At 43.3% G+C, this 25,888-nt stretch overlaps 1 non-coding gene across 1 annotated transcript; it reads left to right on the top strand.

Annotated features, from left to right (window-relative positions):
- Positions 1-19,641: 19,641 nt before the first annotated feature.
- On the top strand, positions 19,642-19,715 carry Trnas-cga. The gene has a single exon. It is a non-coding gene; the product is annotated as a tRNA-Ser (tRNA).
- The last annotated feature ends 6,173 nt before the right edge of the window (positions 19,716-25,888 follow it).

Raw genomic sequence — 25,888 nt, forward strand, 5'->3', positions numbered from 1 at the left:
AGTGAGGGTATGAACCGGACACTCAAGGAAGATACAATCGCCGGTTAAAATCCCGTCCGCAGATGGGGACGAAATGTTGGCTTCAAATGCGAAATCCATTCGATCACGGCATAATAGCCCGCAACATTTTTTAATTGAAACTATTTAGTTATTCACAGACATTCTCATATACCGACTCTTTAGATCAGTTTCATCCAAGTCTGTACTTTCATGTAGAGTATAAATTGATTGCAACTGGAAGGATTGAAATTGTGACTTGAAGATAGTATCCAAATACGCACCGATATATCAGATTGTGAATTTATTTTTCTTCTCGTATGGGCTAACTAGGACCACGTGCCGGTTACCGTTGTTCTTTCTTTTCTTCCAGCACTTCTTCATCTGTTCACTGTGTTTTTTCTTACTGGCTTCTGACCACTTCAGGCCAGTTCTTTTCACTCTCCTACTTTGCAATCCTTTCACATTCAGCACATCTTCACTAAACACCTCTACGTGGGTTGACTCTTCAGCTTTTATGTTATTTTTTCTACGTCTTTCGTACTTCATAAACACAACTTCTTGTTGACTTGTCATCTCACAAATACACTGAAGCGCCAAAGAAACAGGTATAGGCATGCATATTCAAATACAGTGATATATAAGCGGGCAGAAAAACGGCGCTGCGGTCCGCAACGCTTGTGTAAGACAACAAGTGTCTGGCGCGGTTGCTATATCGGTTACTGCTGCTGCAATGCCAGGTTATCGAGATTTAAGTGAGTTTGAACGTGGTGTTACAGTCGGGGCACAAGCGAAGGGACACAGCATTTCCCAGGTAGCGATGAAGTGGGGATTTTCCCGTACGACCATTTCACGAGTGTACCGTGAGAATCAGAAATCCGGTAAAACACCAAATCTCCGACATCGCTGCGGCCGGAAAAAGATCCTGTAAGAACGGGACCAACGACGAATGAGGACAATCGTTCAACTGACAGAAGTGCAACCCTTCCGCAAATTGCTGCAGATTTCAATGCTTGGCCACCACCAATTGTCAGCGTGCGAATCATTCAATGAAACATCATCGATATCGGCTTTCGGAGCCGAAGGCCCACTACTGCACCGTTGATGACTGCACGACACAAAGCTTTACGCCTCGCGTGGGCCCGTCAACACCGACATTGGACTGTTGATGACTGAAAACACGTTGCCTGATCGGACGAGTCTCGTTTCAAATTGCGGATCGAGCGGATGGACGCGTACGAGTATGGAGACAGCCTCATTAATCCATCGACCCTGCATGTCAGCAAGGGACTGTTCAAGCTGGTGGAGGCTCTGTAATGGTGTCGGGCGTGTGTAGTTCGAGAGATATGGGACCCCTGATACGTCTAGGTACGACTCTGATAGGTGACACGTAGACTACTAAGCATCGTGTCTGATCAGCTGTATCCATTCATGTCCATTGCGCATTCCGACAGACTTGCGCAATTCCAGCAGGACAATGCGACACCCTACACTTCAGAATTGCTACAGAGTGGCTCCAGGAACTCTCTTCTAAGTTTAAATACTTCCGCTGGCCACCTAACTCTCCCAGATATGAACGTTATTGAGCATATCTGGAATGCCTTGCAACGTGCTGCTCAGAAGAGATCTTCACCCTCTCGCACTCTCACGGATTTATGGACGGCTCTGCAGGATTCATGGTGCCAATTCCCTCCAGCTCTACTTCAGATATTAGTCGAGTCCATGCCACGTCGTGTTGCGGCCCTACACGATATTAGGCAAGTGTACCAGTTTCTTTGGCTCTTCAGTGTATTTGAAGATCTTTTTGGTAAATATACTGTCTTGCATTGGATGTATGTTGTTGTTGTGGTCTTCAGTCCTGAGACTGGTGCAGCTATCCATGCTACTCTATCCTGTGCAAGCTTCTTCATCTCCCAGTACTTACTGCAACCTACATCCTTCTGAATCTGCTTAGTCTATTCATCTCTTGGTCTCCCTCTACGAATTTTACCCTCCACGCTGCCCTCAAATGCTAAATTTGTGATCCCTTGACGCCTCAGAACATGTCCTACCAACCGGTCCCTTCTTCTTATCAACTTGTGCCACAAACTCCTCTTCTCCCCAATTCTATTTAATACCTCCTCATTAGTCATGTGATCTACCCATCTAATCTTCAGCATTCTTCTGTAGCACCACATTTTGAAAGCTTCTATTCTCTTCTTGTCTAAACTATTTATCATCCATGTTTCACTTCCATACATGGCTAAGCTCCATACAAATACTTTCAGAAACGACTTCCTGGCACTTAAATCAATACTGGATGTTAAAAAGTTTCTCTTCTTCTGAAACACTTTCCTTGCCATTGCCAGTCTACATTTTATATCCTCTCTACTTCGACCATCATCAGTTACTTTGCTCCCCAAATAGCAAAACTCCTTTACTACTTTAAGTGCCTCCTTTCCTAATCTAATTCCCTCAGCATCACCCGACTTAATTCGACTACATTCCATTATCCTCGTTTTGCTTTTGTTGATGTTCATCTTATATCCTCCTTTCAAGACACTGTCCATTCCGTTCAACTGCTCTTCCAAGTCCTTTGCTGTCTGTGACAGAGTTCTAATGTCATCGGCGAACCTCAAAGTTTTTATTTCTTCTCCATCGATTTTAATACCTACTTCGTTTTTTCTTTTTTTTCTTTATTGCTTGCTCAATATACAGATTGAACAACATTGGGGAGAGGCTACAACCCCGTCTCACTCCCTTCCCAACCTCTGCTTCCATTTCATGCCCCTCGACTCTTATAACTACCATCTGGTTTCTGTACAAATTGTAAATAGCCTTTCGATGCCTGTATTTTACCTCTGCCACCTTTAGAATTTGAAAGAGAGTATTTCAGTCAACATTGTCAAAAGCTTTCTCTAAGTCTACAAATGCTAGAAACGTAGGTTTGCCTCTCCTTGATCTTTCTGCTAAGATAAGTCGTAGAGTCAGTATTGCCTCACGTGTTCCAATATTTCTACGGAATCCAAAATGATCTTCCTTGAGGTCGGCTTCTACCAGTTTTTCCATTCGTCTGTAAAGAATTCGCGTTAGTATTTTGCAACTGTGACTTATTAAACTGATAGTTCGGTAATTTTCACATCTCTCAACACCTTCTTTCTTTGGTACTGGAATTATTATATTCTTCTTGAAGTCTGAGGGTATTTCGCCTATCTCATGCATCTTGCTCACCAGATGGTAGAGTTTTGTCAGGACTGGCTCTCCCAAGGCCGTCAGTAGTTCTAATGGGATGTTATCTACTCCGGGGCCCTTGTTTCGACTCAGGTCTTTCAGTGCTCTGTCAAACTCTTCACGCAGTATCTTATCTCCCATTTCATCTTCATCTACATCGTCTTCCATTTCCATTGGATGTAAGCGTCCCAAAAATACCAGTCAGCTTTTCGTCGTAGCTTTTGTTACGTTTTCTTGCAATTTCATCATTACTTCGTAATTTCCAACCTTCCATACTTTTTGGATGGTGCTCGTCAGCCGCTAGCTGTAGCGCCTTGAGTTGCGGAATATTAAAAATATCTGCAGCAGTTATCCCATTACGAGCGACGAGGACAGACAGAGAACGTGGCGTGCCTGGTGTGCTCCAGCGCCGCTGTCGAGCCGGCTGAACCCCCAGATGCAGACGGCGTCGGCCGGCCAGGCCGCGGCCTTCAACTGCACCACCGAGGGCTTCCCGCAGAAGGCGGTCGTCTGGCTCAAGGACGGCCAGGCGCTGCTGCCGTCGCCCAGGATACGCATATCTGCCGGAAACAAGGTACCGTCCGGCACCCCCGCTCTGCAAAACTGTTACTGGGACCAGAAACCAATGTCGTTCTTTTACATTAAACTCAAACAGGTGAATTGTAAACAAGTATTTATTTTTCATCAGTGATGAAATCAGTGTCCCTATCAACACCCTTTTGCCATTTAGTCTGCAAACTTTCAATGCTGCATCGATACACATCATTTGGTTTTTGAGCAAAATGTTTGGAAAATTACACGAAGCGAAATGTAGTGTGAGGAGGGGTATGCGAGAGGCGTTCAGTGAATTCGAAAGAAAAGTTATATGTACTGACTTGGCAGAAAATCCTAAGAAATTTTGGTCGTATGTCAAAGCGGTAGGTGCATCAAAACAAAATGTCCAGACACTCTGTGACCAAAATGGTACTGAAACAGAAGATCACAGGCTAAAGGCCGAAATACTAAATGTCTTTCTCCAAAGCTGTTTCACAGAGGAAGACGACACTGTAGTTTCTTCTCTAGATTGTCGCACAGATAACAAAATGGTAGATATCGAAATATATGACAGAGGGATAAAGAACAATTAAAATTGCTCAGAAGAGGAAAGGCCGCTGGACCTGATGGCTTACTAGTTCGATTTTACACAGAGTACGCGAAGGAACTTGTCCCCCTTCTTGCAGCGGTCTACCGTAGGTCTCTAGAAGAGCGTAGCGTTCCAAACGATTGGAAAAGGGCACAGGTCATCCCCGTTTTCAAGAAGGGACGTCGAACAGATGTGCAGAACTATAGACCTATATCTCTAACGTCGGTCAGTTGTAGAATTTTGGAACACATATTATGTTCGAGTATAATGACTTTTCTGGAGACTAGAAATCTACTCTAGGAATCAGCATGGGTTTCGAAAAAGACGGTCGTGTGAAACCCAGCTCGCGCTATTCGTCCACGAGAGGGCCGTAGATACGGGTTCCCAGGTAGATGCCGTGTTTCTTGACTTCCGCAAGGCGTTCGATACAGTTCCCCACAGTCGTTTAATGAACGACGTAAGCGCATATGGACTATCAGACCAATTGTGTGATTGGATTTAAGAGTTCCTAAATAACAAAACGCAGCATGTCATTCTCAATGGAGAGAAGTCTTCCGAAGTAAGAGTGATTTCAGGCGTGCCGCAGGGGAGTGTCGTAGAACCGTTGCTATTCGCAATATACATAAATGACCTTGTGGATGACATCGGAAGTTCACTGAGGCTTTTTGCAGATGATGCTGTGGTATATCGAGAGGTTGTAACAATGGAAAATTGTACTGAAATGCGAGAGGATCTGCAACAAATTGACGCATGGTGCAGGGAATGGCAAATGAATCTCAATGTAGACAAGTGTAATGTTCCGCGAATACACAGAAAGAAAGATCCTTTATCATTTAGCTACAATATAGCAGGTCAGCAACTAGAAGCAGTTAATTCCATAAGAGATCTGGGAGCACGCATTAGGAGTGATCTAAAATGGAATGACCATATAAAATTAATCGTCAGTAAAGCAAATGACAGACTGAGATTCATTGGAAGGATCCTAAGGGAATGCAGTCAGGAAACAAATAAAGTAGGTTACAGTACACTTGTTCGCCACTGCTTGAATACTGCTCAACGGTGTGGGATCCGTACCAAGTAGGATTGATAGAAGAGATAGAGAAGATCCAACGGAGAGCAGCGCGCTTCGTTACAGGATCATTTAGTAATCACGAAAGCTTTACGGAGATGATACATAAACTCTGCAAGAGAGGCGCTCAGTAGCTCGGTACGGGCTTTTGTTGAAGTTTCGAGAACATACCTTCACCGAGGAGTCAAGCAGTATATTGCTCCCTCCTACGTGTATCTCGCGAAGAGAGCATGAGGATAAAATCAGAGAGATCAGAGCCCACACAGAGGCATACCGACAATCTTTGTTTCCACGAACAATAAGAGACTGGAACAGAAGGGAGAACCGATGGAGGTACTCAGGGTACCCTCCGCCACACACCGTCAAGTGGCTTGCGGAGTATGGATGTAGATGTAGATGTAGATGAAATTGCATTTTGGATATCATCCACATTTTCACATGTTTTGCCACTTAGAAAACGTTGCAGCGAACGGAATAAGCGGAAATCCGATGGCATAATATCGGGCGAGTACAGTAGGTGAGGCAACACTTCCCATTCCTTATTCGTTATGGGTTCGTCTTGGGCAATGCGGTATAGCATTATCGTGTTGCAGAACAACGCCTTTTCTGTTGCCAGCCGCTGGGCACTTTTCAACTGGATATCGATTTACTCGATACAGTTGTTCACAGTTAAGGTCTGCATTCACAGGTTGTCCAGGCACACAATAGCGCCTTTTTTTTGGGGGGGGGGGGGGGGGGGTTGTAAACCTGGCTTAGCTGTACTTCCTGGCGATTCATTCGAAGAAAGCCACTGCCTTTTGCGTTTGACATTATCTTAGAGGACCTATTTTACATGAGTATTGCTCATCAGTGTGGGATCCGTACCATATCGGGTTGACAGAGGAGATAGAGAAGATCCAAAGAAGAGCGGCGCGTTTCGTCACAGGATTATTTGGTAAGCGTGATAGCGTTACGGAGATGTTTAATAAACTCAAGTGGCAGACTCTGCAAGAGAGGCGCTCTGCATCGCGGTCTAGTTTGCTGTCCAGGTTTCGAGAGGGTGCGTTTCTGGATGAGGTATCGAATATATTGCTTCCCCCTACTTATACCTCCCGAGGGGATCACGAATGTAAAATTAGAGAGATTCGAGCGCGCACAGAGGCTTTCCGACAGTCATTTTTTCCCGCGAACCATACGCGATTGGAACAGGAAAGGGAGGTAATGACAGTGGCACGTAAAGTGCCCTCCGCCACACACCGTTGGGTGGCTTGCGGAGTATAAATGTAGATGTAGATGCAGATACATCTCCAGTCAAAGAGAGGTCAAGAAACGGTTCTTCATTGTACCGGTGCAGCAATAAACTGCATGCGGTGGTCTTCAGCAGTCTGGTGCTAATGTTCTTGGATGGCCGACCAAGGCTGCTTAAGACTGTTTGACAGTTCCGCGACTGTCAGACTCAGATTTGCTTCCACTTCCGCCCTTAACGATTTCTGAGACGAGCCTGAAAGATCAAAATTGCCTGATTTTTAGACAACCACTTTTGGCATTTACAAAAGTCGAATGCACTAGGTTAAACATCGCAAATGTCTCTGGTAACAACAGTTGCGTTACTACCCAAACTAAACTCAAAAAGCGTACCATGCCGGATATGAATTTAGCTGGTGATTTCACCATAAATTGCAAATAAAAATTTATGATTTCGTTTTTTTACGAGCAAGCAAGTCACTATACCCTTAAAATGTCTTTGGAACGACTTTAAAGTACACAATGAAGTGATAAATGACAAACGAATTCCGACATGCGCGGAAATGATATTACTTTCCGGTCCCCGTAATAGAATCTAAGCACTCCCTCACATATTTAGCTTATCAGAAAACCTTTTATTTAAATTCTCCTTAGACAATCATTGACTGTTCAACTTAGTTTAAACAGTAGTTCACTTACTGGCGCTATGCCAATAAAGATTACCAATGTAGTTATGAAGAACTCATCTTCACAATTGTCAGATTCCTGTCTTATGCTTTATCACTCTATTTTCAGACACTGAGGATTCCTCGTGTTGAACAATCGGACGCCGGCATATACCAGTGTATTGTCTACAATGATGAAGAAAGCGCTCAAGCAACTGCCCAGCTGAACATTGGAGGTGAGATTGTTAAACTTCTGCAGTTCTTCCTCTAACTAAACGTTTCAGCATGATTTAATTCAATTGTCAATGTAGGCTACGGAAAAATGAGATTAACCCATAAATGCCATTTTAACAGTATATACATGACAGTGGGTGCACGTGGAGTGAAGACGTCTTTCAAATAGCCAGTTACTAGTCTTGAGGCTGTGCGTTGTAATGCTGTTTAACTTTACGTAGCAGAGCTATGGGGGCTTAGTCTCTGTGGGGAATCCTAGAAAGAATGGAATCCTAGAAGGAATCCTAGAAGGAGGATTATGTTTCCACCTGAACGGTCTATGGAAGCGAGGAAAAGATGACGTAGCCAGGCGCTAGTTCACTCTCAGCCATCCCATTTAAATTGGTCGTCTCAAAAAATTTTTGAGTTATTTGCAGGAAGTTCCGATTTCCCAGATATTGGTTAGGCAGTGCATGTTAAATTTTACAGAACATTCTGTTTTATATGATACCTTTGTGAGCAATTGTCTCCTTACTAGAGCTTTCAGCCACATATTATTTCGTCTCTTCCTTTCCCCGTTCGGGCGGAAGCAAGGTTTCCCCACCTAGGGGGATGGTTCAAATGGATCTGAGCACTATGGGACTTAACTTCTGAGGTCATCAGTCCCCTAGAACTTAGAACTACTTAAACCTAACTAACCTAAGGACATCACACACGTCCGTGTCCGAGGCAGGACCGTAGCGGTCGCGCGGTTCCAGACTGTAGCGCCTAGAACCGCACGGCCACTCCGGCCGGCACCTAGGGGGAACAAATAAATGAGCTTAAGAGAGTAATGGCAACTTCCACATAATTTCCATATTCTGCTGCTTACACCGAAAAAGAAATTAAAGAATGGCTGAGCCTTCTCTCCAGAATCACTGTCTTTGTACCTCTCTATTATGATCTGCTTTGCTCTTAATTGACGGTTAGAATTAATGTTTTAAATGTATTAAGGATACTTTTTTCTTCGGATGTAATTCGTCTAACGTAACTAAATGCAAGGCTGCTTTTATTGTGCCATATGCGTCTCGCTGCTTCTTATTTGTGAACCATCTTTAATGGCCTGTAAAACGGTTTCTTTTTGCATCTAATGATAGCAATACATAATAATTACAGATTTGTTACAGTTAGGTGACAACCAACTTCTTGCAGCAGAAGTATTGTAATGTTAAATTACTGTCAGTTTGTTGTCACGATTTGTGATGCAGAGTCCTGGAGTTGCACTTGGATGGTTTGCGTACTTACGATGTTCGATTTTCGGTGTTTCACGAACACATTTCGACTCATCACCTCACTTCAACTGTTCACAGTGTTTTGTTTTTGTTCCTTTACTGTATGTAGTGTTGTCAACTTTCGCTTTGTGTTTTTGGCTCGTCTTTTGTTTGTTGTGTCGCCTGTGTGTAGTGTAATATTTTGTTTCATTGTTGTGTGTTTGTGTGTGTGGTGGTGGTTTTTCTTATTTTTTTGTTTAGCCTAGGAATGTTCTATTTCTCTTGTTTTGTTGATTTAGTGTCTTAACACTATCAAGGAGTTATTACTTGATTTGGTCATTTATTACTTTCTCCTCCATTGCAAAAGCTCTTTGTATGTGAGGCGTTACTTGTTATGTCAAAAGTGTTCTGTTAGGTGCAGACAATACTCAGACTAAGTAAAAAAAAAGAATAAGAATCGCATACACACACTCACACACACACACACACACACACACACACACACACACACAGAAACGTCAAAGAAAAGACGAGCGAAAAACACAAAGCGACAATTGGCAACATTACATACGGTAAACAAACGAAACCAGAACACAGGGATCAGTCGAAGTGAGGTGTTGAGTCGATATGTGTCCGTGAAACTCCGAAAATTGTACATCCTACGTCCGAAAACCATCTAAGTACAACTCCGGGATGATTGATACGCACTAATAGGGCTACAAATCGTAGATACAAAGAAACGATGATTTAACTTTACCAAACTTGTGCTGCGGAATATTGTTTCTCACCTAACAACAAAACAATAACAAAAAACTGTAATGTAGTAATAAGTCTGTAATGCTTATACAACGCAGTTACTATACTCAAAAACAAAGATGTATTACAGGTCACTGATGATGGTTCACAAATAACAAGAAGTGCAACTCATACGGCACAATAAAAGCAGCCTTGCTTTTAGATGAACCACATCCCAAGAACACAGAAGCAGTTAAGGAACGGTTGAAAACATAAAAAATTATACTTTCTATCTCTGGCATTACCAATTCCATGCACTATAATAAGGGTGTGGTATGTGTGTAAATGTCTCGCTCGAGGGCACTGGAACATAGCAACGTCTGTGCTGAAACGTTCCTTCTGCCAGTCCCGTGGCGTCGCTCGAAGCCACAGTTCCGGCCGCCCCCAGAATCTACGCACTCCTTATTAGCAATGTGTGGTGTGTGATACAAGTTGCGCGAAGCGCTGCTCGGCGGATGTAATCCGAAACTTCTATTGGCGCACTTGCGTTAAATCTCTGCCCCGCTACACTGTCAAAAGCAATTTAAATAAGGGTCGCCAGTCTCGCTTTGACCCGCGAGACAGGCTTAAGCTTCTCACAACTCCAACCTCAGTAATTAAAAGCCCTCTAGCTAGCTAACTACATTCCGGAAAGACTGAGACGTCCCACTACTGGACTGGAATACGTTCACCATTGGCCGTCAGTGCAGGGCCTCCAGATGGTTACTAGCATCTCTCGCCGATAATCACCACAACAAGAACATACAAGTGAACATACATCAAAAAGGCTTAGCGTCACTTCGGTTCCGAGAGTTCCGGAACCTGTACAGATAATTGGAATAGAGATCAATATAAACATCATTTCCGTCATTCTTATTGCTCATGAAAACCACACATTGTATGTTCTACCACCATACAGCGAGACCTTCAGAGGCGGTAGTCCAGATTGCTGTACACACTGGTACCTCTAATGCCTAGTAGCACGTCCTCTTGCATTGATGCATGCCTGTATTCGTCGTGGCATACTATACACAAATTCATCAAGGCACTGCTGAACCAGATTGTTCCACTCCTCAACGCTCATTCGGCGTAGATCCCTCAGAGTGGTTGGTGGGTCACGTCGTCCATAGACAGCCCTTTTCAATCTATCCCGGGCATGTTCGATAGGGTTCATGTCTGGAGAACGTGCTGGCCACTCTAGTCGAGCGATGACGTTTTCCTGAAGGAAGCCATTCACAAGGTGTGACCGGCTTGCCTCCAAACACGTCTCGCACGATTGTCTGGTTGAAGGCATATGCGAAACTCATCGGTGAAGAGAACGTGATGCTAATCCTGAGCGGCCCATTCGACATCTTGTTGGTCTCATCTGTACCGTGCTGGTTGGTGTCGTGGTTGCAAAGATGGACCTCGCCATGGACGTCGGGAGTGAAGTTGCGCATCATGCAGCCTACTGCGCACAGTAACACGATGTCCTGTGGCTGCACGAAAAGCATTAATCAACATGGTTGCGTTGCTGTCAGGGTTCCTTCGAGCCATAATCCGTAGGTAGCGGTCATCCACTACAGATCGTGAGCTTGGGCGGCCTGAGCGCGGCATGTCATCGACAGTTCCTGTCTCTCTGTATCTCCTCCATGGCCGAACAACATCGCTTTGTTTCACTCCGAAACGACTGGACACTCCCCTTGTTGAGAGCCCTTCCTGGCACAAAGTAACAATGCAGACGCGATCGAACCGCGGTATTGACCGTCTAGGCATGGTTGAACGGCAGACAAAACTACAGACAACACGAGCCGTGTACCTCCTTCCTGATGGAATGACTGGAACTGATCGGCTGTCGGACCTCCTCTGTCTAATAGGCACTGCTCATGCATAGTTGTTTACATCTTTGGGCGGTTTTAGTGACTTCTCTGAACAGTCAAAGGGACTGTGTTTGTGATACAATATCCAAAGTCAATGTCTATCATCAGGAGTTCTGGAACCGAGGTGATGCAAAACTTTATTTAATGCGTGTACCTTGGTGTGCAAACCTTGAGGATGAAAGTAATCTTCGCATGATGTGTCACTGCCAAGTAACATAGCTTGATGAAACTTGGACTGTAAGTAGAAATAATTGCTACTGTCCACAACAGGAGGTGTATGAAAGAAATACGAGATGAAACGAACAGAAATCACACTTTTATTCAAAGACAATAGTTACACTGCAATTACTGCCTTTACGATGGCCACTCACTGGAGATTACAAAAGATGGGACATGATTCATAAAAGGCTGTAGGGTCACCATGGACAGCAATGCATGCTCTGCGACGTGCTCCCATTTTGGCCACAAGGTTGGTGAGAAGTCGTTGTGGTAGGGAGTTCCATTCCTCAACCAGCGCAGTTGACTACTGGTGCACGTGAACGTCCTGCAGTACGTCTCCTCAACTCATGCCACACCTGCTGGTTGGGATTTAAATTAGCTGGACGAGCGTGCCAGTCCATTCGCCGAATATCCTGTCGTTCCAAGAGCTACTCCACCTGCACAGTTCGATGCGGTCGCACACAGTCATCCACACAGTCGCACTAAAGTTGTCTACACTGGGTACAGAGAGAGAAGAGCTCTGACACTTGACGTGGCCTTGACGCACGTGCTTCGCGCGTCCACGATGGCCAATCAGATCGTGAGCTTTTGTTTACATTACAGTGGCACCACCCCAGTGTTGCCGTAGTGCTGGACGACCGCTGCTGAGTCGCTGCCCGTCCGTGTCGAATACTGGCAACTGCACTGCCAGCTGTCAGACCTCTTCTCTCGACAGCCGGCCGTGGTGGCCGAGTGGTTCTAGGCGCTTCAGTCTGGAACCGCGCGACCGCTACGGTCGCAGATTCGAATCCTGCCTCGGGCATGGATGTGTGTGCTGTCCTTAGGTTAGTTAGGTTTAAGTAGTTCTAAGTTCTAGGAGACTGATGACTTCCGATGTTAAGTCCCATAGTGCTCAGAGCCATTTTTCTTCTCTCGACATACGAAGTATAGGTGATGTACCGTGCTCAGAGATTTGGAGGTCAGTGCACTCCTGGAGCATTAAGCTTCCCCACAAGAAAATACCTGCACTACGAAAATGATCATGTTCGACAGTTGCATGGGCATATCTTTGAACAAGAAACTCTCTATGCCCAGTGTTATTGTGACACTGTACTCCTTCCCCGTGTGTGTCTTTTCTGGCGTGTTTTCGGGCGTGACTTCATTTTTATGGATAAGAGGTGGAACAGCTTTTGGGATGAGAGGATACTCGGTAAATGGACTGGTCATGGTTGTGAATGACTTTGTATATACACTAATGGCCGTTAAGATTGCTACACCAAGAAGAAATGCAGATGATAAACGGGTATTCATTGGACAAATATATTATACTAGAACTGACGTGATTACGTTTTCACGCAATTTGGGTATATTGATCCTGAGAAATCAGTACCCACAACAACCACCTCTGGCCGTAATAACGGCCTTGATGCGCCTGGCCATTGAGTCAAACAGAGCTTGGATAGCGTGTACAGGTACAGCTGCCCATGCAGCTTCAACCCGATACCACAGTTTATCAAGAGTAGTGACTGGCGTATTGTGACGAGCCAGTTGCTCGGCCACCATTGACCAGACGTTTTCAGTTGGTGAGAGATCTGGAGAATGTGCTGGCCAGGGCAGCAGTCGAACATTTTCTGTATCCAGAAAGGCCCGTACAGGAGCTGACGCCAGTAAGGCGATGACGAATACACGCTTCCAATGTGCGTTCACCGCGATGTCGCCAAGCACGAATGCGACCATCATGATGCTCTAAACAGAACCTGGATTCGTCCGAAAAAATGACGTTTTCCCATTCGTGCACCCAGGTTCGTCGTTGAGTACACCATCGCACGCGCTCCTGTCTGTGATGCAGCGTTAAGGGTAACCGCAGCCATGGTCTCCGAGCTGATAGTCCATGCCGCTGCAAACGTCGTCGAACTGTTCGTGCACATGGTTGTTGTCTTGCAAACGTCCCCATCTGTTGACTCAGAAACCGAGACGGGTCTGCACAATCCGTTATAGCCATGCGGATACGATGCCTGTCATCTTGACTGCTAGTGATACGAGGCCATTGGGATCCAGCACGGCGTTTCGTATTACCATCCTGAACCCACCGATTCCCTATTCTGCTAACAGTCATTGGATCTCGACTAACGCGAGCACCAATGTCGCGATACGATAAACCGCAATCGCGAAAGGCTACAATCCAACGTTTATCAAAGTCGGAAACGTAATGTTATGCATTTCTCCTCCTTACATGAGGCTTCACAATAACGTTCCACCAGGCAACGCCGGTCAACTGGTGTTTGTGTACGAGAAATCAGTTGGAAACTTTCCTCATGTCAGCACGTTATAGGTGTCGCCACCGGCGCCAACCTTGTGTGAATGCTCTGAAAAGCTAATCATTTGCATATCACAGCATCTTCTCTCTGTCAGTTAAATTTCGCGTCTGTAGCACGTCATCTTCGTGGTGCAGAAATTTTAATGGCCAGTAGTGTAATAGTAAAGAGAGGTGGGCTACAGAGTGGTGTGGCAGCTGTTGTCGTAGGAAAGCTGGACAGGAGAAGAAGAAATGATTAGTAAACAAATTAAAGCAATAAATGCAAGATTTCTCCAACCGTACCAAGACTCTACCCGTGGTCTAGGGGTAGCGTCTTCGGTCCCGGGTTCGATCCCCACCACTGCCTAAATTTTGATAAATAATTAGCATTGGCGGCCGAAGACTTCCGGCATAAGAAGACAGCCTCATTCTGCCAACGGCCTTGTCAAAGAGGGCGGAGGAGCGGATAGAGGTTCAGGGCACTCTCTTGTCCTAGGGGTGGGAAATTGCCCCTAAAGGCGGAAGAATCAGCAATGATCAACGACACGAGGATGCAGAAGACAATGGAAATCACTGCATTACAGACACGTAACGTGTATCCACAGGACATGTGGCCTGTAATTGAAGAAGTGTCATGATGATCTCTCCATTGGCAAAAGATTCCGGAATAGTCCCCCATTCGGATCTCCGGGAGGGGACTGCCAAGGGGGAGGTTACCATGAGAAAAAGATCGAATAATCAACGAAAGGATAACGTTCTACGAGTCGGGCCGTGGAATGTCAGAACCTTGAACGTGGTAGGGAAACTAGAAAATCTGAAAAGGGCTCAATCTAGATATAGTAGGGGTCAGTGAAGTGAAGTGGAAGGAAGACAAGGATTTCTGGTCAGATGAGTATCGGGTAATATCAACAGCAGCAGAAAATGGTATAACAGGTGTAGGATTCGTTATGAATAGGAAGGTAGGGCAGAGGGTGTGTTACTGTGAACAGTTCAGTGACCGGGTTGTTCTAATCAGAATCGACAGCAGACCAACACCGACAACGATAGTTCAGGTATACATGCCGACGTCGCAAGCTGAAGAAGAACAGATAGAGAAAGTGTATGAGGATATTGAAAGGGTAATGCAGTATGTAAAGGGGGACGAAAATCTAATAGTCATGGGCGACTGGAATGCAGTTGTAGGGGAAGGACTAGAAGAAAAGGTTACAGGAGAATATGGGCTTGGGACAAGGAATGAAAGAGGAGAAAGACTAATTGAGTTCTGTAACAAGTTTCAGCTAGTAATAGCGAATACCCTGTTCAAGAATCACAAGAGGAGGAGGTATACTTGGAAAACGCCGGGAGATACGGGAAGATTTCAATTAGATCACATCATGGTCAGACAGAGATTCCGAAATCAGATACTGGATTGTAAGGCGTACCCAGGAGCAGATATAGACTCAGATCACAACATAGTAGTGATGAAGAGTAGGCTGAAGTTCAAGACATTAGTCATGAAGAATCAATACGCAAAGAAGTGGGATACGGAAGTACTAAGGAATGACGAGATACGTTTGAAGTTCTCTAACGCTATAGATACAGCAATAAGGAAGAGCGCAGTAGGCAGTACAGTTGAAGAGGAATGGACATCTCTAAAAAGGGACATCACAGAAGTTGGGAAGGAAAACATAGGTACAAAGAAGGTAGCTGCGAAGAAACCATGGGTAACAGAAGAAATACTTCAGTTGATTGATGAAAGGAGGAAGTACAAACATGTTCCGGGAAAATCAGGAATACAGAAATAAAAGTCGCTGAGGAATGAGATAAACAGGAAGTGCAGGGAAGCTAAGACGAAATGGCTGCAGGAAAAATGTGAAGACATCGAAAAAGATATGATTGTTGGAAGGACAGACTCAGCATACAGGAAAGTCAAAACAACCTTTGGTGACATTAAAAGCAACGGTGGTAACATTAAGAGTGCAACGGGAATTCCACTGTTAAATGCAGAGGAGAGAGCAGATAGGTGGAAAGAATACATTGAAAGCCTCTATGAGGGTGAAGATTTGTCTGATGTGATAGAAGAAGAAACAGGAGTCGATTTAGAAGAGATAGGGGATCCAGTATTAGAATCGGAATTTAAAAGAGCTTTGGAGGACTTACGGTCAAGTAAGGCAGAAGGGATAGATAACATTCTATGAAAATTTCTAAAATCATTGGGGGAAGTGGCAACAAAAAGACTATTCACGTTGGTGTGTAGAATATATGAATCTGGCGACATACCATGTGACTTTCGGAAAAGCATCATCCACACAATTTCGAAGACGGTAAGAGCTGACAAGTGCGAGAATTATCGCACAATCAGCTTAACAGCTCATGCATCGAAGCTGCTTACAAGAATAATATGCAGAAGAATGGAAAAGAAAATTGAGAATGCGCTAGGTGACGATCAGTTTGGCTTTAGGAAAAATAAAGGGACGAGAGAGGCAATTCTGACGTTACAGCTAATAATGAAAGCAAGGCTAAAGAAAGATCAAGGCACTTTCATAGGATTTGTCGACCTGGAAAAAGCTTTCGACAATATAAAATGGTGCAAGCTGTTCGAGATTCTGAAAAAAGTAGGGGTAAGCTATAGGGAGAGACGGGTCATATATGTACAACAACCAAGAGGGAATAATAAGAGTGGACGATCAAGAACGAAGTGCTCGTATTAAGAAGGGTGTGAGACAAGGCTGTAGCCTTTCGCCCCTACTCTTCAATCTGTACATCGAGGAAGCAATGATGGAAATAAAAGAAAGGTTCAGGAGTGGAATAAAAATACGAGGTGAAAGGATATCAATGATATGATTCGCTGATGACATTGCTATCCTGAGTGAAAGTGAAGAAGAATTTAATGATCTGCTGAACGGAATGAACAGTCTAATGAGTACACAGTATGGTTTGAGAGTAAATCGGAGAAAGACGAAGGTAATGAGAAGTAGTAGAAATGAGAACAGCGAGAAACCTAACATCAGGATTGATGGTCACGAAGTCAATGAAGTTAAGGAATTCTGCTACCTAGGCAGTAAAATAACCAATGCCGGACGGAGCAAGGAGGACATCAAAGCAGACTCGCTGTGGCAAAAAAGGCATTTCTGGCTAAGAGAAGTCTACTAATATTAAATACCGGCCTTAATTTGAGGAAGAAATTTCTGAGGATGTACGTCTGGAGTACAGCATTGTATGGTAGTGAAACATGGACTGTGGGAAAACCGTAACAGAAGAGAATCGAAGCATTTGAGATGTGGTGCTGTAGACGAACGTTGAAAATTAGGTGGACTGATAAGGTAAGGAATGAGGAGATTCTACGCAGAATCGGAGAGGAAAGGAATATGTGGAAAACACTGATAAGGAGAAGGGACAGGATGATAGGACATCTGCTAAGACATGAGGGAATGACTTCCCTGGTACTAGAGGGAGCTGTAGAGGGCAAAAACTGTAGAGGAAGACAGAGACTGGCAAATAATTGAGGACGTAGGTTGCAAGTGCTACTCTGAGATGAAGAGGTTAGCACAAGGAAAGGAATTCGTGGCGGGCCGCATCAAACCAGTCAGTAGACCGATGGAAAAAAAAAAAAAAAAAAAAAGAGAGAGAGAGAGAAACCAAGACTCATTACAAATAATGCAGCAAGAAACAGAGTTCAACTATTTCAGAATCAAACAAGGAAGAGTCTATCTGTACTGAAGCACAAAGGATGGTGTCGGTGCCGCGACTAGGCAGCGTCTGTGTAGCCTCCCGTAGCAAAGTGGCTCCAAGTGCCAGTGGGTCGAGTGGCAGCTGCCGGCCGTGCTGTATCATGGCAGCAGAGGACGCTCGTAGTACAGAGTTGGCGGAGACGTGGCTCAGCAGTCACACGCCACTGGGTCTGCAAGTTCTCATGTGACAGCTATCTGTGTTGGTCAGAAAGTTTCCATTCCGTTACCAACCTTGATACGTCACAAGACGGTATTGATACCTGATGCCACAGCCTTCCCTTTCCCCCTATTTAAATCCCATTGAGAATGTGTGAGGTACATTGCAGAGATGTATTCAGCCCTTACTTCGTTTTTATGGATGACAGGTGCAGCAGCTCTTGGGATGAGAGGATATTCCGTAAATGGACTGGTCTTTGTCAACATGCACCTACGATTATTCAGCAGCTATTAACTGTGATGGTTGAGGACAGGAACGTCCTACCACAACAGCTCCTTACCAACCTTGTGACCAGCATGGGAGCATGTTGCAGAGCATATGTTGCTATACAAAGTGATCAAATACTGTGTTAAGAACCATGTCCTGCTTTTTTCAGCGTCCAGCGGACCGTCATAAACGGCGGTGACTTCTGTGTAATTATTATCTTTGAACAAAAATCTCATTTCTGTTCGCCTCATTGCGTATTTCTTCCACTTCAATCTGTAATGTACTGGGACGGTTCTTTCTGTATAATATGGTCCAAGTTACATCAGCTATGGTACTTGGCACTGAAACGTCATGTGGAAGTTACTATCGTCTTTAAGTTTTGTACACCAGTGTAGTTGGAAGTCAGTAGAAAGAAAGTAAAAAAATTCAAATTTGAATACAAGCGAATGAAAATTACTAGCCTGCATTAACCCTCGCCAAGTCCGTTTCTTTTATGCAACTCCAGCTAGCCAAAGGCTCCAAGTTATGCTCTGCCGTGTCTCTGTTTACCGAACAACTCTACGCTCACTAATCCACAACACTCGCCGAGAAAAGAGGGATAGGTCTCATCAGAATTTCGCACCCATGCACAGAATGCACTCTCGAATGCTTTGTCGGCTTGCTGTACCGGAACGTAACCTCTTTGATCACAAAGGATCACTGACTCCAGACATCTGAAATTAAAGTTATAAGCATCTTAACATGCAAACTCCACCCCAGAGGGCACATGACTCGCCATTTTACTCACACGACGGCTGCCAGTGACTCGTTGATTTTGGGATCGCTCCACACCGCTCCATGTAGGCCTTTCAGCCAATCGAAACAAGGCGCAGCATGCAATCATTCTCATTGACCGTTTCCTGTTCCTGCTTAAACAATTATAACCCAAATTTTTTGAGGGTGTTGGTGGGGGGGGGGGGGGAGGGGGGGAAATTAGGGTGTTTTTCTGTGTTTATATAATACAGTGACGTCAAGTAACATAAATAAATCCTTTATTTAATTTTTAAAGGACTCGGATGAAGAGAATTGCTTCATCTACAAATAGATCACTGGCTGATACAGTATCTGATGTTAATACAAACATTTAGATTGTGCTATTTCTGTTGAATATATATTTTCATAAGCAAATTATTACAGTGAAACGTCCTGGCAGATTAAAACTGTGCACACAGACCGAGACTCGAAATCGGGACCTTTGCCTTTCGCGGGCAAGTGCTCTAACAACTGAGCTACCGAAGCACGACTCACGCCCCGTCCTCACACCTCTACCTCTGCCAGTACCTCGTCTCCTACCTTCCAAACTTTACAGAAGTTCTCCTGCGAACCTTGCAGAACTAGCACTCCTGAAAGAAAGGATATTGCGGAGACATGGCTTAGCCACAGCCTAGGGGATGTTTCCAGAATGAGATTTTCACTTTGCAGCGGATTCTGGAAACATCCCCCAGGCTGTGGCTAAGCCATGTCTCCGCAATATCCTTTCTTTCAGGAGTGCTAGTTCTGCAAGGTTCGCAGGAGAACTTCTGTAAAGTTTGGAAGGTAGGAGACGAGATACTGGCAGAAGTAAAGCGGTGAGGACCGGGCCTGAGTCGTGCTTCGGTAGCTCAGATGGTAGAGCACTTGCCCGCGAAAGGCAAAGGTCCCGAGTTCGAGTCTCGGTCGGTGCACACAGTTGTAGTCTGCCAGAAGTTTCATATCAGCGCACACTCCGCTGCAGTGTGAAAATCTCATTCTGGAAATTATTACAGCTTTATTATTTGTAAAGGTAAATTACATATACTAAACAGACTTAAATATACTCATTATAGTATGCATTATTATTATATTTTGTATTACAAATATCTTTCATTTTTAGTAGTAAATGCTTTATTACTATTAAAATTTAGTTTACAAACACCATGGTAAAAACCAATGATTTTTCAGTTCTAACCACCTATTAATTTTTTTAGAATGGTCCATCCTATTTTCTGTGGTAAGGTTCAAAGCAGTGGCAACAAAGGGTAATGTTACATTTCTTACAAAATGTCACTGGTATTCCTTTGTAACCAGAAAACTGACAATGTCTTTGGGAATTATGCGTTGATATAAAGTGCTCCTTCCCATATCGCGCTTCGTGAAACGCTCTTCTTGGTGTACATAAGGGACATCGTACTCTGTGATTGTTAGCCATCTACATCTACTGTACAGCAAGATATCATCGGAACTCCAATAAATCCAGAGATCTTGCTCCATGCAGCATGCAGTATATGACCCAGTTGCTTACAGTATCCATACCAATTATTCTTCTAAACAGAGCCCGATACCATTTCTTGCCAAGTTATGAAATGGCATATTTCCCAACAAGCCAGTTATGATGTTCCACTCCTCACATACTTACGAGTGTACAACCGAAAAAAACCGGAATAACATTGCTGTGGGCGGAGCTTGTGTAGTACGCATTTCTGCCGCTAGGCTGTATAACGCAACTCGTTGCCAGTTCAATGCCGCCTGTGTTGTCGACCTGGCTTGTTCTCTTCTTCTGCAGTAACTGTTTTTGCTAGAGCTGTTCTGTCCTTGTTTCTTTTTTTTTATTTTTGCAAGTTTATGTGAACAACGTGCAGCTGTGAAATTTTGTTTCCTACTCGGGAAAAAATGCTGCTGAAACTGTTTCAATGTTGAAAATAGCTTACCAGGATGACGCTATGGGAAAAACTCTAGTGTACGAGTGATTTGCTCGATTTAAAAATGGCGACATGTCGATTGATGACAAACCTCTTTTCTGGATGTCCATCAACTGTCCGAATCGACGAAAATATTGAAAAAACTTCGAGAGTTTGCAGTCACAGACAATTGATCAAATGTCAGAGATTAGTGGGTTACCGTGGAGCTCGGTGCAGCGAATTTTAACAGAAAATCTGGGATTGAATAGGGTTGCTGCGCAGTTTGTTCCTAAAGTTCTGACGAACGTGCGCATACTGACATCCCTGTCAGACAGTTTTTGGCAAAAAAATGACTTGGTTCTGCTGACCCACGCACCTTATTCACCTGACCTGGTTCCGAGCGACATTTTTTTTATTTCCACGCTTGAAAAGGGGCATGAGAGGACACCGATGTGACAACACTGAAGAAGTTAGGAAAAAAACGAGGGAGGAGCTGTCAGTCATTTCTAAAGATTACTACAAAAAATGTATCGAACAGTGGAAGCTCCGGTGGGACAATTCTATTATTTGTAACGGAGCGTATTTTGAAGGGGATAAGGTTGTTTTGTAGAAAATTTGGAAATACATAGCTTTTAAAACATAATTCCGTTTTTTTAGGTACCCACTCGTATAATGTAATTCTTTGCAAGCTTTCTCTGTTGGATGTTGGTTTTCTGCTTAAATATTCCACTCCATCTATTTCCTGAAGCGAGTGGCTTCGCAGTACCAAAATTGGCGCGCCAATACAGACGTATTCAATATCATCCCATTTGACAAACAGGATTTTACCACTTGCGACAGTTGCAAAGTACAAGTGTATGAGGCAATTTTTCCAGTTACCTTGTTTCTTGAAGAGGGCGCTTCTCAGTTCTGTTTTCTCGCACTGTGCTCCAATGTTTCACAAAGCAAGAGATCTCGAAGTAAATATTGTGTCTTTGAGGATGTTCATTAGACTCAAGCATATTTAGCACTATCCTAGGTCCGAGGCTAAAGTCAGTATTTTTGTTTGTCACTTCCTTGCCAGAATTGAAGCAGTAGCCATTAGAAGCACATAATGCCCATAGTTCGTAGACAGATCGAACTGAATTGCCTTGAGTGAGTTGTTTTAGTGTGTGATGATCATAATACTCCACATCATTTCATCAAATTTTCCGAGACTACACCAAACTGCTGGAAGGACTCGCTCATCTTTGTAATTAGTGGCCTAACCGTGAACGTTCTGTCATTTATGTTATCATGAGCGTGATCATTAAAATTGAAGTGACTGGTTATTTTATCTTCTAATATCTATTTCCTGATATAGCTCTCTTCACGATTGCCAGTCCGAAGTCATCGTCCACAGATCAATAATGTTTGTATAATGGAAGTCCGTGGTAACCTGACAAAAGTAGTAAACCTAGGAAAACTCCTAGTTCTTCTGCGTCGAAAGAGAAGTCATATACATTTTTAGAACAATTTGCATATCGACTGATTCTTTCATGGCATAGTTAAACGCATTGTTGAAACTGAAGAAATTTTCTCCAACTTCACATGGCGTGAGATCATTTATATTGGCTCCATTTCACTGTAGGTCGACAGCTGTCTGCAAAATTTCTTCTTTTTTCTTGAATTTACTCTATTTTTGGCACCCATTACTTCACTGTTCACTTTCCCCAAACACGTATTTCAGCTTTAAACATCACGTATTTCAGTACTTTGAAAATGAACTTCCACCGATCCAGGAACATCCAGAACAATCGCAGTACCTGTTGCACCATCATTTGCCTCACCTTCATCTGTCAAAACATCAGTATCCAGAGGAATAACAAAGACATCAAAATCTCATTGTCTTTATCAATGAGTCCTTCAATATTATCATTATTTACAATGCCCAAAACTTCATCAGTTGTAATGCCTTTGAACACTATGTCATAGTTGCTTGCATTTTCTCTGTTTTATTGTGCTACACTGAATAAAGTAAACTTCACTCACAAACTTCACTATTAGAATTGAACGTTATTGTCCAGTTGCTTTTATTACAGCTGTGGTATCCCAATGATCGAAAAGTAGATCGTTTGTCATGGTAACAGAATCTTCCGTCGGTTCTTGGTAGAACAACATAATACTTGTAGAACAAAAGCAAACTGGTGCTTTTCATTTATTAGATCGTTTGTCTTTACGTATGCTAAACAATAATGTAGGACAATAACGGCAAATTATTTACTTGCAGTATTATTGCAGGAATCTGCACGACGAGAGTCGACAGACAGTAAGAAGTATTTGATAAACATAGAGAGATTTTTTAAAAAATGTGCTGCATTTGCGGCAAGTGTGGTCTGATTTTAAAGTATAAGAATAATTCCATGTTCGTATGTTCAGTAATAAAAAATTACAATTACTGTCAAAAATGTAGTTTTATGATATAATAAACGAAATTCAACATCAGTTACAGCATTATTAGTAATAGAATAAAAAACAATAGTCTAAAAATCGATCACTGGGAAATAATGAGATAAAGCGCTATCATAAAGTGTTATCTCTTGCCAGGACATTGAGAACTTTTTCTTCAATGGACGGTGGAGACCCCAGCCGTTGTAAGAGAAAATCCAACCATTTAGGAGAAATAGCGAAAAATCGCCTCTCGCTGTAACAGGCAATTCGCTGAGGCGATTGCAAAAGCTTCCAGCAGCAGCCAGGAAATGATGTGTTAACAGTGTCAACATCTGCTGTGAGCTTGACGAACGGTTGGATGAAATAATGCATCGAAACTCTCTCGCACTTGATAATTTGATTACACTGATAACACATTTACAACTCTCCCCCTGTTTGGAATACCATGTAATTATTGGCGATTTGGCATTATGAGTCACATGCCATCATAAAAGGAACCACGGGGAAGATTTTAGTCATTTGCACTCTCTCTCTCTGTGACGTTAGGAAGGAGACATCTGTATACTCGACATCCTGCCTTTCTACTCCCCAATTCAGTCATTCACTCGCTCAGTTATTATTCATTCATTTATCCATAGTGTTCCATAGATGCCATCAAGGGAATCTTCCGGGATCTGGAACGAGTCAAAGTATAAGTTATTTTAATATCACACAAAGACATCATAAGAACTTATTCTGTATATGGTATTTGCAATAAATTATCACTATAATTTTGAATAAAATAATTTTAGGTGTTACTCCACACGATTATGAAGCACTAAAGCAACTAAGTTGCCGACATTTCGACCGACTTGCTACTGTCCTCTTCAGCGCAGTTAACTGTTGGATACTGGTGAATGTCTTCCCCTATATATTGTCTGTTTTGATTATCTGGTGGCTACCGATGCCACATATCTTGAATGTCATTGCACAATTTGAAGAAAGGTTGCTATGGAAGAGGGTGGCTATACGTTAGGCTATTTACTTCCTGTGCTACCCTGGTGGCTGACTGGAAGGCAACACTGGTAGATGATTGGTAGGAAGTAGCATATCGGCCGGCTATTACCTGTGCCACTCTAGTTAGTGATTGGTTGGCGACTCTCGTCGGTGATAATTGGTAGGCAATAGCAAATCGGCAGCTTGTGTCCATGGAGCGGTGTTTCCCGCGCGGAGTGGCCTCGCGGTTAGAGCCCGCCATGTCAGGGATTGCGCGGCAACTCCCGCCGGAGGTTCGAGTCCTCCCCCGGGCATGTGTGTGTGTGTGTGTGTGTGTGTGTGTGTGTGTGTGTGTGTGTGTGTGTGTAAGTTGCCCTCAGCATAAGTTAGTTTAAGTAGTTTGTAAGTATAGCAGTTTGGTCCCTTAGGAATTCACACACATTTCAGCATTTTAGAGTAGTGTTTTCCTGCAACGAAGCGTTAAGGCCACACGCAAGTTGTCTGGTGGCTACCGTTTATGCTGCTCAACCCATGTCAAACCATGAGAGTCATCTCACAGGGGAAAAACGAGCCATACAGCTTGGTCTGTGACATTGCACAGAAAAGCTTAACCTTCGGTGAATATCATTCAAACGCCACAATTTCATGAGGATGTCCAGTGGCCCATACTCTCTCGCGTCCGTCGTAATTTAATATATTATTTATTGGTAATGTTGACTGTTGCCGACTTACGTGGTGGGCCTTAATCAAAATGATATTTCATTCAATTTTGATTTACAATTAAATGCTTTTGTGAAGTTCTCTTTTTTTAACAATATTAATTTTCAGTATGAATTATTTTTTACGTTAATGAACGTTAGACTCACTGAATCTTAAAGCATGAACATGTAAGTTGAACAATGGAATAAACTTTTCATATTAATTTCCTCGGCTAGTCAGTTCACTTTAAAGCAAACAATCCTTAGTTATTAATTAAAATTGCGGCCCACACACGCGCGAGAGTATTTTTACTTACCTCCGTTAACCACTGCATGGTAGTCGGAGTCCTGGCTCTGGCTCTCGGCTGAAGTACTGAAAATAAGAATCTTAAAGCTACATATTTTCTGCAACGCCGGGGGCTATGGAGAAAAATTGTATATTATGTTAATAGTGGGCGAGTTTTTTCGCCTCCCCTAGTTTTTATAAGTTAATATCGCCACGTAATGGCGTCGTTGGCTGCATCGGCCGCTGCGATTGTTGCACTGTATATTACTCGAACGCAGGTTAATTCAAGGAAGGCGGACGTGAAATCGGGATCACCTCTTACAAATTAAAAGTGAACAATAACATTAAATCAATATATTATCTGCTTAATTAGTACAAATATGCTTACATTTGCCAGCACTCGCAAGATTTCCGTCTACATGCAACCAAGACAAGAGAAGAAGTGAAGACGACTAAAAAATTAACAAAAGAGCGTATCTTGTCGTCTCTTTAGATCATTTTGTTATATTTCTTTGCCCTCGAAACTTATACTGAGAAATTACTGTGATACAGAGAAAAATGTATGTTCGCCTGAGCGGCCAGTGTCCACTTATTATTCAAATTTTAAATGTCTCTTCTTTAAAAATATTATTTTTAAGTCTTTTCTTATTATTTCACTGGAGACGCTATAACTCTCATATTGTGGCGATTAACCTTTCCAGGTAAATGGGGGGTTGCTTCGTCACTGAATATCAGCTTGGAAGAGAAATGTTCATCCTCAAGTGCTTTCTGCATTGTGATGCAAGACTGAAGGCGCAGGCCACAATTTTTCGATCTTGTTGCACGCGTTGCAG

This window comes from Schistocerca piceifrons, chromosome 4 (assembly GCF_021461385.2).
Source record: "Schistocerca piceifrons isolate TAMUIC-IGC-003096 chromosome 4, iqSchPice1.1, whole genome shotgun sequence".
NCBI classification, from domain to species: Eukaryota; Metazoa; Arthropoda; class Insecta; order Orthoptera; family Acrididae; genus Schistocerca; species Schistocerca piceifrons.